The sequence below is a fragment of the Grammomys surdaster genome, unplaced genomic scaffold (genome assembly GCF_004785775.1).
Source record: "Grammomys surdaster isolate TR1022 unplaced genomic scaffold, NIH_TR_1.0 327, whole genome shotgun sequence".
Taxonomy (NCBI): Eukaryota; Metazoa; Chordata; class Mammalia; order Rodentia; family Muridae; genus Grammomys; species Grammomys surdaster.
In genome coordinates, this window is record NW_021604746.1 from 215,186 (window position 1) to 229,206 (window position 14,021).

The 14,021-nt window shown below is 42.6% G+C and overlaps 2 pseudogenes; one reads left to right on the forward strand and one right to left on the reverse strand.

Moving 5' to 3' along the window:
• The first annotated feature begins 391 nt into the window (after positions 1 to 391).
• LOC114630076 lies at positions 392 to 1,926 on the forward strand (annotated as a pseudogene).
• A 2,664-nt stretch (positions 1,927 to 4,590) lies between these two features.
• On the reverse strand, positions 4,591 to 6,241 carry LOC114630103 (annotated as a pseudogene).
• Between the last annotated feature and the right edge of the window lie 7,780 nt (positions 6,242 to 14,021).

A 14,021-nucleotide genomic window follows, 5' to 3' on the forward strand; every position in this document is an offset into this window, starting at 1 on the left:
ATTATTCCCTAGCAATTTCTAATAGTAGCTTTCAAAAGAAATAGACCTTTACATTGTATTTTTAAGGATTGTATAGAAACAATATCTCATATAAAAATTGGAAACATATATATGTCATTTGTATGAAACATGATGGTAAATCTGTATCATTATAGATCAACCCATATCAGTGTATCTAAAATAACTTTACTTCTGTATCAGTATAAAAAGATCTGAACAAATCATCAAAAATTACATTATTTCAGAAGTGCATTGCTTTTGATAATACATATTCCATGATGGGTAAGGAAGGCATTCTTGTTAGAACAACCTAAGACAGGCTCAGTATTTTAATGAAATAAGAAAGGGGGAGAGTCAGAAAGCCTTTGGGGCTGCTTGGCAAGAATCTGACATGGGCCAAGGACAAGAAAATGGGCTCCAGTCCCGGTCCCGCTGCGTGTCCCGGGCGTTCAGCCGCTCGCTTTCTGCCTTCCAGAAGGGGAACTGCCCTCTAGGGAGACGTTCCCTGCCTGGGATCTCCTTATGTCAGGGACCCGGTTACCCTGACAGCAGGACGATGGTCATTAACAACTATTGCTTCTTCAGTGTTCGCTTCTTCCAGACCACAGCTGTGTGCAAGAATGATGTAATTACAGTCCAAACCCCAGCATTTGCAGAGTCTGTCACAGAGGGAGATGTCAGGTGGGAGAAAGCTGTTGGAGATGCAGTTGCAGAAGACGAAGTGGTGTGTGAGATTGAGACAGACAAGACTTCTGTGCAGGTTCCATCACCAGCAAATGGCATCATTGAAGCTCTTTTGGTACCCGATGGGGGCAAAGTTGAAGGAGGAACTCCTCTGTTCACACTCAGGAAAACCGGTGCTGCTCCTGCTAAGGCCAAACCAGCTGAAGCTCCTGCTGCAGCCCACAAAGCAGAGCCCAAAGCACCTGCTGCCCCTCCTCCCCCTGTAGCACCGGTGCCCACTCAGATGCCACCAGTGCCCTCACCCTCACAACCTCCTTCTAGCAAACCAGTGTCTGCAATAAAACCCACTGCTGCTCCTCCACTGGCTGAGGCAGGAGCTGCTAAAGGTCTGCGTTCAGAACACCGGGAAAAAATGAACAGGATGAGACAGCGCATCGCCCAGCGTCTGAAGGAAGCCCAGAACACTTGTGCAATGCTGACGACTTTCAATGAGGTTGACATGAGTAACATACAGGAGATGAGAGCTCGGCACAAAGATGCTCTCCTGAAAAAACACAACCTCAAATTAGGCTTCATGTCGGCGTTTGTGAAGGCCTCTGCATTCGCCTTGCAGGAGCAGCCTGTTGTAAATGCAGTGATTGATGATGCAACCAAGGAAGTGGTGTACAGAGATTATATTGACATCAGTGTTGCAGTTGCTACCCCGAGGGGTCTCGTGGTTCCTGTCATCAGGAATGTGGAAACCATGAATTATGCAGATATTGAACGGACCATTAATGAACTAGGAGAGAAGCCCCGAAAGAACGAGCTTGCCATTGAAGATATGGACGGTGGTACTTTCACCATCAGCAATGGAGGAGTTTTTGGCTCACTCTTTGGAACACCCATTATCAACCCCCCACAGTCTGCCATTCTGGGCATGCATGGGATCTTTGACAGGCCTGTGGCTGTGGGAGGCAAGGTGGAAGTTCGACCTATGATGTATGTAGCCCTGACCTATGACCACCGGCTGATTGATGGCAGAGAGGCTGTGACCTTCCTCCGAAAAATCAAGGCAGCAGTAGAAGATCCAAGAGTCCTCCTCCTAGACCTTTAGGAGGAAGCCACATACCCCACCTAGTGATCATGCAGGAACTGAAAACCAGTCTTCTCCCTGTCCCCTCATCAATCCCAGGTTAGCCTGATGACAGGCAGGCACACACTGTTGGCCTCAAGCGAGGAAGCCAGGGCACTACGTAAGCAGCTTTCACAGCCTTTTCTTAGTGTTCCTTCTAGGCTCTTCTCTGTGTGACTCTTACCGTCCCCTGTCTTGGGCCTGAGAGAGAGAGAGCCTTAATGGATGACTGCTCATTAATATTCCTGCCTTTATTCCAGTCCTCTGCAAAGACAACTCTGCTTCTCTCCAGTAACAGTATACTATAGGGATACCACCAGGGACCATGTGATTCAAATCTCTGTCTTTGGAAAATGTTCTCCAGAGATGCCTGGGGGATGATTTGCCTCCCGGGCTCAAAGCAGCCTCTGTCCCAGCTGTGCACGTTCTCACTTGATGCCACCTGTGTGGAGGTATTGGGCACAGGCAAAGAGGTGCTGCTCTGCTTCTTAAATGCACCGTCATTCTGACCTGTCAGTGGCTTCAAGGTGCCTCTCTACCTCTTCCAGGCAGCACAGGCTGGGGGATTTGAGGACAGGCAGAATTGTGCAGCAACCCCTGAGGTCACCTGTTATAATCACAGATGGGAGTTGAACCCTGGCTTGCCCTTACAGGCTCCATCGTATGCTGGCACTGGGAAGATTGATTCCTTTTGGCATAATTACGTGCAACTGTTGTCATACCAACCCTTTCCAGCCTCTAGGAATCACTGTTCTCACTTAAAGCAGAGTTTAGCACATCATGGCAGTGGGACAGCCTGGTGAAGGGACTGTTCTCACCAGATCAGGCTGATGAGAGCTTCTGAATTGAAGGTGGTGTGAGCATGTGCTGGCAGAGGCCGTTCTTCCCTTCCTGGGATGTGGCCTGTGGGGAACAGGGTCTTGGTGCCTCTGGTGCAGGACACAGACACCGGAGAGGATGGACTGGTGGGACCAGGACAGTGAAGAAATGATGATGTCATCTCTGAGATCACCCTTCAGGTACAGGTGCAGTTGTTGGAATATTCTTGACGCATGGTAAAATGTTCAGCTGGTCGTGAAAGCTCCTAGGCCTGTATGCCACACTCAGCCTGAGTGCTGACAGTCAACGCGGGTCATTAGTGCTGAATTCCCTTTTTTCTTGTAATCCAAGACACGCTGGGGGGAGGGGAAGTGGTCAGTATTGAGTGCCTGCAGCATCTGCTACTACATCTACACCATTCAGAACTTGTAACTCAAGTATTTAAAGAGACTGATTTTGAATGAAAATTAAAGGGCAAGTGTTCTCAAACAAGGGAAAAAAAAAAACGAAGTAATTTCATGCAGGAATCTGGGTCTTAGATTAGAACAAAGAAATAATTCCAGACAGGAATCTAAATGTCAGGTTAGAACAGGGAAGTGGGCTTCAGACACGGAGATGACTTTGGGCTAGGACAGAGAAGTAGGCTCAGATATTTTGCTCATCCTGATGGGCCCTTAGAAACAGTGATCACAGGAGTGTTCATGGAATTTTGTTTATTGCCTTGCTTGTTCTTTGACTACTCATGTTTGTTGTCTTGCTTGTTCCTTGACTATTTGCAGCTATTGTGTTTTTGGTCCCTCAACCTGGAACTGACCTTGATATTTGCATGTAATTAGAGTGGCCTAAAAGTGAAAGGGAGGAGGGGGATGGGACCAGGGGTTCTGGGGAGGGGAAGTGGAGAAGGGGGATGACATCTGGGATGTGGATAAATAGAATATCCAATGAAGGAGAAAAAAAGAAAAATGTTAAAAATTACATTATTTGAGAGTAACAATAACTTTAAGTTGAAGAGTAGATTCAATAATTTACACTTTATCTTATTATTCCTATTTCCCCTTTTTTCTAAACCCCCTTCCCCAACCTAATAAAGAAAAAAAGGATTAAGAAAAGGAAAAAAATCCCTGAATCTATCCTCTTTGTTTCATATCCTCCCTGTCTATGATCATAACTATTTGTAACAAGCCCCTTTTAAATGATGACAAACATTGAACACTGAACTACATTGATGACAAACATTGAACTACAAAAATTTCAAGTTGTCCTGGAAGCAAGTTTTAGAGGAAACAACATCGATACAACATGAGGTAGGATGTGTCAGGATGCTGGAACACTAAGCCTGAGTATCTCATAATCCCTAAGGTCTCTATTCTTTGTTGTTACTATTCTTGTTGTTTATTTCTTTGAAAACATAGCATCCAGAAAGTAATATATATTTCTGTATTAACATAACATATGAAATGTACAATATGCACAGATTAGTTAAAGATGATTGTTTTCCTCCTTGTTTGAGCAGGTAAAAGACATCTGTCTTCCTTCCTTCCTTCCTTCCTTCCTTCCTTCCTTCCTTCCTTCCTTTCTTTCTTTCTTTCTTTTTTCTTTTTTCTTTTTTTTTTTTGCAACATATAACCACGCCTGACTGGCTTGTTTTATTGAGGAGGGACGCGGGTAAGAACAAGTAAAGACAGCTGGGACCCTAGGTTGGGAAGAATACCCTCCCCTCCCCGTATGCACCCACTGCCCCAAATAAAAAATAACCAACTATAGGGGAGCAGCCGAGACAGTGACAGGGAGGCTGGGGGTGGGCAGGGAAGGACACGTGGAATTGAGGGCAGCAGTGAAGAGACCATACGTGTGCTGGGAGGGCCCAAGGTGGTGCTGGATGAGTCTGTCTTCCTTGTAGGTATGTATAAATATAAAGATAAGCCTTTCTTCTCCCCCCTCTGCCCAATGCTGCTCGCCACCGTCCCAGCTCACCTTTCCTCATCGGCAAAGGGAAGAGGGGAAAATCAAGTTATCACCGAATTGCAATCAGACCCACATCCATCAGCTTCTGAATCTTCTGTGCTATTACAGGATTCTTTAAGTGTTCGCTCAGAGCCTCGGGGTCCTTTTGCATATGCTCCAGGATGAGCCTCATGGCTGGGTCACTCATTATCTGCTGCACCTCAGGGTCAGCCATGGCCTGCCGCTTCACATCCTCAGGGCTATCATGTCTGTTGTACTGTGCCATCATACAGCGTTGGTAACCATCTGCTGCTTCCTTACAGCTGGAGTCCAGGGCTAATGCCTTTTGGTACACATCCATGACTTTTGTATAGTCCTTCATGGCTTCCAGAGCAGCTGCTTTCTGTGTATAACCCTTGATGAAGGTTGGCTCTAGCTGGATGCACTCTTCACAGTCCTTGAGTGCCAGCTGAAACTCCAGGAGCTTGGTGTAGCAGGCAGCTCGGTTGTTGTACAGTTTGGCATCTCTTGGGTTCCTTTTAATGGTTTCTGTATAGTGCTTCATGGCCTGGGGGTAGTCCCCTTTCTGGAAGCATTCATTGCCCTTGTTCTTCTCCTCCAAAGCGACGTCAGGGTTGATATAAGTCAGTTGCTCTTGTTCCTTCAGAATTTTCTCTGCCTGCTGGCACTTCTTGAGCACGTCTGGGTTTGGTGCTCTGCCAGAGACTTGTAGAAATGGATAGCATCCTTGTACCTCTCTTCTTTGAAATAGGAATTGCCAATACGGGCATAAGCTTTGGCGATCTGCCAGTAGTCCTCTCGATTCTCTCTGCCCACTTCAATGGCCTTCTCACAGAGCTCCCGGCATTTGTTGTAGTCACCCGTTTCAAAGTGCACAGGTGCTTGATTAGTTATGTAAGTCATATTGGTAGGGTCCAGTTCCTTCGCCCTGTCATAATGCTTCAGGGCCTTGTCAAAATCTTTCTTCTTGTAGGCATCACTTCCCAACTCCTTTTCTTTGAGTGCCTGTTTCTTATTCTCTGGAAGATCTTCTTTCATTGGCTCTGGCTTGGCCTCCTTTTTGGGAGGAGGTGGGGGTGGGGTGTTACTGCCTCTTCCTCTTCATCCATAGTGCCCAGATCAACCCCAAGGAGAACACTGAGAGTAGTCATGAGAGGGTCTTATAGTTTCATGCCCAGGACTGAAGGCTTGTTCTGTAGCTGCTCTATTAGTTCCCTGTAGGTGGGGTCATTGAGCAGTGTCCTTGTCCCAGGATCATTCTCTAACTTCTGGTACAGATTAGGCAAGTTGAAAGGATTCATGAATTTCCTCTCTGCCAACCTAGCCTCCATGTTCTGCAAGCCCTCCTTAAGCTGCAGATTATTGGCTTCATGTTTTAAACCTTCTTCATAGGTTTGTTTGGCTTCTTCAAACCGGTTTAGGAACTCAAGGGCTGCTGCTTTTCTTGAATAACCCTTGCCCCAGTCAGGCTTCAGGTCAACAGTCTTACAGCCATCCTCATAGGCCTTCTGGTAGTCTCCTTTCAGAGCGATTGCCATAGAGCACATGGTTCTGGGGATCTAGTTTAATTGCCTCAGAGTAGCATTGTAAGGCATCATCAATGTTCCCAGTACTCAGGGCCTTATTGCCCTTCTCCTTTAGCTCGTTCACCTGCTCCATAGCCTGGCCCGGAACCCCGTTGAATCGAATTCGTCCGCTCCCGACATCTGTCTTTCTTAAGCTTGTTTTGTTTCTAACAAAACTGCAATAAAACTCTGTAGAGAAAATATTTTGTGTATAGTATGGATGCATCACCTGTCAACTTAAAAGCCTATGTGTTTGGACAGCAATCCAGTAAGCAGCATTCTTCCATGGCCTCTGCTTCATTTCCTGTCTCCAGTTTCCTGCCTTGAGTTCCTGTCTTTACCTCAGTGATGGACTATTCCAGGAACTGAAAGATGAAATAAATCCTTTCCTCCCTACATTTTTATCTTCCTTGGTATTGTTATTCATCACAGTAAATTATCTTTGCTAACTAAGCAAAGGCTTTTTATCTAATACCAAATGCCCTGAAAACATAATATATAGTATGAATATACTTTGTTAGAAACAGTTTAAATTTGTGAACAAGATTGGTTTAATAGATACATGTCAGAATGTCATGGATGGACGATGTAAATAAGCTAGTAAATTAAAAGAAATAGACAAAGAATGGAGTAATGTATATTAGTTGAATTAAATTTGGAAATAAATAAAAAATATTAATTACCTGAAAAAAATAAAACCCTATGTCTTAAGTCTTAGGCAGGAAGTGGGAAGTGGGACATCTAAAGGAGAAGGATTTCTGAGATAGAACGAGGTGGGGGCTTCCCTGGAAGATGTGAAGAGAGAGATCCATGATACCTTAGCACAGGTAACCAGCAATGTAGCAGAATTTAGGTTAAAATAATTGGTTTCTCTGAGACGTGATTTAGTCAGAAAAGAGCCTAGCAATATGGCCAAAGTATTTTTAAATATATTTTGACTATGAGTCTTATTTCTGAAAACATGGGGCAGAAGAACCAGCCCTAACTTTTACAAATTGTGCCTAATGTGTGGCATGTTATCCAGACTCTTAAAATTCACATTCTGGTCATTAAAAAAAAAAGTTCCAGGGGGGAAGTGTAAATTACCACTCCCTGGCACCAAAACAGTTTAGCAAGGGAATTTTATCTGAGAATTTCTTCCAAAGGATCAGCTGCACCTGCCACTGGGGCCTGGGCAACCCAAGGGATATGATCTTGGGTCAGATCCAAGGGAACCACGGAGTCATGCAGGACAGTTAACACTACAGATAATAAGATGGTAAAATGCAAGAGCAAGAACACAAGCCACAGAAGTCAATGCAATTTAGTAACATCAGAACACAGTTCTCTGATTGTAGCTTGTCCCTCTTCTGAGCTTCTGAGCCTGTTATCTTAGGTGTGTCCACACTCCTGGGATGACAGCACTTTCTAGTCAGGATTGAGATGTGGAGAGCTGTGGCACAGGGTTAGCTTTGAGGTACAGATGGAAACCAGAAGGAGCTCAATTATATTTTTTAATGACCACTTCAGTCTGTAATATTTTGGTTGGTTCCACCAATATCTTGTGTTCTTTTTTCTTTATTTTTTTCTTTGTTTCTTTTTTCTTTGGTTTTATCAAGACCAGTCTGGCCTTGAACTCACTAAGACCAGCCTACTTTTCCTCTGGAATGCTAGGATTGAAGGCATGCTCTACCATGCTGGGCTCATTATGGCCTCCAGTATCAGCTCATAGTAAGAGTCAGGAAGTCTTGATTTTTTTCTTTTCATTTATTCATTTTATATCTCAGTCTCAGCCCCTCTCTCTTCCCAGGTCCATCCACACAAATCGCTCTTCCAACTACCCACTCACTCTTGTGGTAAATATTAATTGGGGTCTTCTACACCACCATCCATCATTTAGTTACCATCACTTAGCTCTCAAACACACAAAACCTTTATATTTATAATAATCCTTAAAGTAAAGAGCTGGGCAGATGCTAACCCTCTAAGGTATTTCATCTCATCTACTTCTCAGTCAATACTTCTGTGATATAAACTGCAATGTTTAACCCTTGGGTGCTCTTATTCAACTGATGAGCCTTTCATGGACACAATGTCACAATTCATCCTCCCCAAGGCATTTTGCCCTTCTGCACCTTTGTGCTCCTGGTTTCTGTCTCAGACCCCAAACCCAAGAACCAAAATTCTGCCTACTTCTCTTCTGCCCAGCTACAGACTGTAGGCATCTTTATTCAACCAATAGCTTTAAATCAAGGGAAAAGGTTACATAGTATCATTTGGTGTATGTCAGGACTCTTCATCCCTGGGGAAACCAGAACTTGGTGGTCAGTATTTAGCATTAGAGCACATAATAACAGACTAAATCTTATCATGTCTACTTCTCCAAAGAGAAGGGGAGGAAGTCTTCTTTTTTTATGTCAAGAAATATTAGATGTTAAGTTGCCACTTGGGAGGCAGAGGCAGGCGGATTTCTGAGTTCAAGGCCAGCCTGGTCTACAGAGTGAATTCCAGGACAGCCAGAGCTATACAGAGAAACCCTGTCTCGAAAAACAAAAACAAAAAACGATGTTAAGTTGCTTTGCTGTTAATGCTTTGAAGTTCTCATGGAATCTTGTCAAACTGGTCTTCGAGTTGTTTTCAGAATTGCATTTTATAGTTGCTTCAGTGATATTGCTACCTGTACTCTATTTTATATTGCTTATTTCATGTTGTTTACTTGGTATGTTATATGCACCTGGAAACTCATCTATTTCAATTAGAATTTCCTGTTTAGCATAATAGAAGTCTTTAATGTCAGCAGACGTAAGATCCACTTCTTAACTCACTCCTATCAAGCAGGTTGTGTCTTTACCTTGAGCAACGTCAGTACATTACAAGCTGAAAGTGGTGGTGCACTCCTTTAACCCAACCACAGAGGAGGCAGAGCCAGAGTCAGGCACATCTTTGTGAATTTGAGGCCAGTCTGGTCTACAGAGTGAGTTCCAGGTTAACCAAGGTTATACAGTAAAACCCTGTCTCTGAAAAACAAACAAAGACATCATAAAACGTTATGTATAATAGGGCAAGCCCATGAAAGCCTTCAAACCTGGAACTCAGGAGGCAGAAGTAAGCAGAACTCTGTGTTCAAGGCTAACCAAATAGATAATCTAGGTCAGCTGCAATACACAGAGAGACTACTGAAGATGCTGTGCACTTTGGACACAGATCCCAGAGGACTCTCTGGGGACTAGCTTTCATAGTAGCAGAAGACAACATAGTACTCCATCCAAAGGAGGGAGCCAACTAACAGTCCTAACCCAGCTATGATACCTAGGAACCAGAGCAATGATCTCACTGCATGATAACACTAAAGGTGCAAGAGTGGCACACATACCTTGACCACAACTAGTAGCTTCTACTTGGACTTAGGACTGTCTCAACAAGAGGGAAATTATGCCTGATACTGGAAATCTAGCCAGGTTCCCTAGGGTTAATGAAGTCAAGAATCTTGGAAGAGAACCTAAAACCACTAATTTATTCAATCACCATAATCTCTAACTTCATTCTAAATATTTCCCTTATTCCCACAGATAAATGAAGTTGTCACTTCTCATCAAGGGACGTTAATTTTGCAATCATGGAGATTATTACAGAAAACCACAATCAGTCAGAATGCAAAGTTGTAATGCTCAGTCCCAGTTGACACATAAACAACACAATGGCACTAAGGTCATGGATCACTGAGAAAGAGTGGGCAAAAATATTGTAAGAGCAGGAGGAATAGGAGATTTGCTGTGATATTGTGTTTCTATGTTAACCAAACTACATGTATAAAATCTTACAAACATGGCTGCCTAAACAGAAGCTGAACAAGGACAATGCCAGGAGATGTGCCAATGAGGAAGGAAGAACGCTTACTGGGCCTCTCAACCCTTGTCAAACACTAAGGAATTCTGAGAGCTGGAGAAAATTTCCTCCAGAGTAAAATACACCATATACTTATCCAAAAGAAATGTTCATCTACTGAAAACATACTGAGTAGGTTGTATTTTGTTTAGGAATACACACAAACATACAACAACAGTGAAAGAAAAAGCTCTTAACGAATAATAAATGAGCCTGGAGGTAGGGCTGAATTCCTTTATTCCAAGCACTTTTGGCATAGGTAGGTAGATTTCTGAGTTTGAGGCCAATATGGTCTACAGAGTGACTTCCAGGGAAGTCATGAGTACACAGAGAAATCCTATCTTGAAAAACAAAAACAACAACACCAAAAAGATAATAATAAATTCCTGTGTAAAGTCAAGATTTAGCATCATCCATTTAAAAAAATAAACAACTAGAATTGCTTTTAATATTTATGATTAAACTTAACAAGGGGCTATGGAGATGGCTTAATGATTATAGACACCTGTTGTTTTGAAGAGACACAAGTTCCATTCCCAGAAACCACAAGATGGATCCCAACTCTCCACAATTACAATTCTAGGATGCAAAGGACATATAGTCATTCATGGAAAAAAACACTCATATTTATATAATATGTAAATATTATAAATAAAAATATAAATAAATAAACTACATAGCAAATAAAAATCAGAAAAGGGAAAAGATTTTGATAGATGATAGATAGATAGATAGATAGATAGATAGATGATAAGTAGATAGAAAACAAAACATAAACTCCTTAGATGAACTTATTAAGCAGATGAAAGGTCTCTACAATGAGAATTTGGTTGAGGGAAATGAAGCAAGTTTGTAAAATGAAAAATTGCTGAAGGAACTAAGGAAGATGTGAACTAGAACATGTAAATATGGTCTACACAGATGAATGGGAATATAATGTTTTGAAATATGTAGTATTTCTGAAAGTAGTCTATATTGTCAGTTGAAACCCCATGACATTCAATATCCCACTATGTACTTCACAAAAACAGTAAAAAAAATAGAATTTATATTGATGCACATATTCCATGGGTACAGAACAACCCTAGGAAAATGTTGCAATGCTCAAGCTATCCCAGTGTGACTCCTAATCAGCCCAATGTAACAGAGGAGCCAATCTAGAATCTGCCCAGTATCAATGACTATGAGACTGTCACCAAAATACCAGAAACGTGTTGCAAACTAGACAGCCTCTTTAATCAATGGTATTGTGAAAAGTATCTATCTGCATATAAAATATGAAACTGGGTTCAATCTCCCATACCATAGAACGAATCACAGACCTTCATGTATGATCAGTGAATCATGTAGGGTAACACAAAGGGGCAACACTTGATACAAAAGAGGCAAATGAAAAATAATAATGTCAAGTTCAAAATGCCATGGAAAAAAGCAATAATTATGAAAAAAGTATGAAGAAATGTTCAAATATCTACAGCAGATATAGTTCTTAGCTATAAATTTATAGTATAATAGTTAAAAACACAGAATCTGTCAATAAATTACAAAGAAAGCAAATTATAATATAATCAATAAGCAAATGAATTGAACACACTACACTCAACAGCAGTTGAAATAGCCAATATGTACAAATTTAAAAGCTCTACATTGTAGGCCATAAAATAAGCATACAGAGAATCCAATTAAGCCTAGAAAGTGTCCACAATCCTGGGACATCAAGCCTCTACGAGGCTATGTGCATCCTATCTCACTGAAGCCAGACAAGACAGCCCAGCTAGAACATATCCTACATCAGTCAACAGCGTTTGGAATAGCACTAGCGCCAGTTGCTCAAGACCCACATGAAGACCAAGCTGCACATCTGCTACACATGTGCAGCAAGGCCTGAGTCTAGCCTGTGTATGTTCTTTGGTTGGTGGTTCAATCTCTGAGAGCCTCAAGGGTCCAGGAGTGGGGGTGGGTTGACTCTGTTGGTCTTCCTGTGGGGTTCCTATCCCCTTCTGGCCTGCTTCCTTCCTTCTATTCTTCCACAAGAGTCCCCAGGTTCTATTCATTGTTTGGCTGTGGGTGTCTGCATCTCTCTGAGTCAGCTGCTGGGTGGAGCTTCTCAGAGGACAGCTATGCTAGCTAGACTCCTGCCTGCAAGCACAACAGATTATCACTAATAGTGTCAGGGGTTGGTGCTTGGCCACAGGATGAGTCTCAATTTGGGCCAGTTATTCAATGGCCATTCTCTCAGTCTCTGCTCCATCCCCTGTCCCTTTCTAGTAAACAGGATAAATTTGAAGTAGAAAGTTTTGTAGGTGGGTTGGTGTCTCTATTGCTCCACTGAGATTCCTGCCTGCCTATAGGAAGTGACCTCTTCAGGTTCTAGATCTCCAATGCTGTTAGTCACAGCTAAGGTCACCTCCACTGATTTTGGTGCCTAATTTATCCCAGGTCTCTGTCTCATCCTGGAGATGCCCCCCACCGCCCACCCCCATCAGTTGCAGACTTTCATTCATTCTCATGGCTATCTTTCCTGTCCCTCCCCACACCTGATCCTGAACCCCATTTTCCTCCCCATCCCCTACCCCACCTTGTTCCCTCCTTCCGTATGCTTTTTATGACTATTTTATTTCCTCTTCTAAGTGAGATTCAAGTATGCTCTCATGCCTTCCTTCTTGTTTAGCTTCTTAGAGTCTGTGGAGTGTATTTTATGTGTATTTATACATGGGTAATCTGTATTTTATGGCTAATATCTACTTATGAGTACATACCGTGCATGTCCTTTTGGGACTGGATTACCTCACTCAGGATGATATTATCAAGTTCCGTCCATTTGCCTGCAAAATTCATCTCTTTGTTTTTAATAGCTGAATGGTATTCCATAAGGTAGATGTACCTACACTGTTTTTCTAATCCAAAGTCCCAAAGTGAATATTCCTCTGAACAAAAGCATGGTCAGGCCTATCAAAATAGCCTAGTCCTTGGTATCATCACTTCTGTCTTAGCTATGGTTTTACTGCTATGTAGAGACACCATGACCTAGGCAACTCTCATAAAGGCAAACATTTAATTGGGGCCGGCTTACAGTTTCAGAGGTTTAGCCCATTATCTTCATGACAAGAAGCATGCCATCCTGGAGGCAGACATGGTAGTGGAGGAGGTATACATCAGAAGGCCAGAAGGAGACTATCTTCAACAGAATTCTATGAAGACTATCTTCTGCACTAGGCAGAACCTGAGAGACCCCATAGCCCATCACCACAGTGACACACTTCCTCCATCAAGGCTGCACCTCCTAATAGTGCCACTTCTTATGGTCCAGCATTCAAACGCATGAATCTCTGTGGGCCACATCTATTCAAACCACCACACTAGGCCTGGAATCAACTCAGATATCCATCAACTGACACATGGATAAGTGAAAATGGGATACGTATCTACAGAACATGATCTATTACTCAGTTATAAATAGAAATAAAAGTGTGATATCTGGATGTAGAAGTAGGTAGCTATAAATTATGATGAGTTCTGCCTCCTGGTCCCAACAGTCAAACAGCACGTTTGCTCTTATATGTAGGTCTTAGCTTCAAAGTTTATGTTTATTCAAGTAAGACTGCATGTAGAAGCTAGAAAGCTAGAAATAGACCAGTAGAAGGGAGATTCAGGAAGTGAGAATGGATAGTAGATTATGGGTGATATGAAATTAGAGTGAGGATATTGGGGACAGAATAGCTCAAATACGTAGTGGAATAATGGGGAGGAGAGGTGCTCCTGAAAAGTCAACACAAATGAGATGCCTATAGCCAACCTGTCTCTCGATTGGATTTGAGACCTGCCCATAGAGAGGAATTCATATCATGGACAAAAACCAAGGCTTGGTTAGTGTAGGTCCAAGGACATAACTAACTGAAATTTTGTTAGAGATCATGCTATTGTCTTCTAATTATCCACGACCAGTTTGTACAACTCTCCAGCTTGGTGAAAGAAGCCTCCTTTTATACCAGGTAGTGGATAATGCAAAG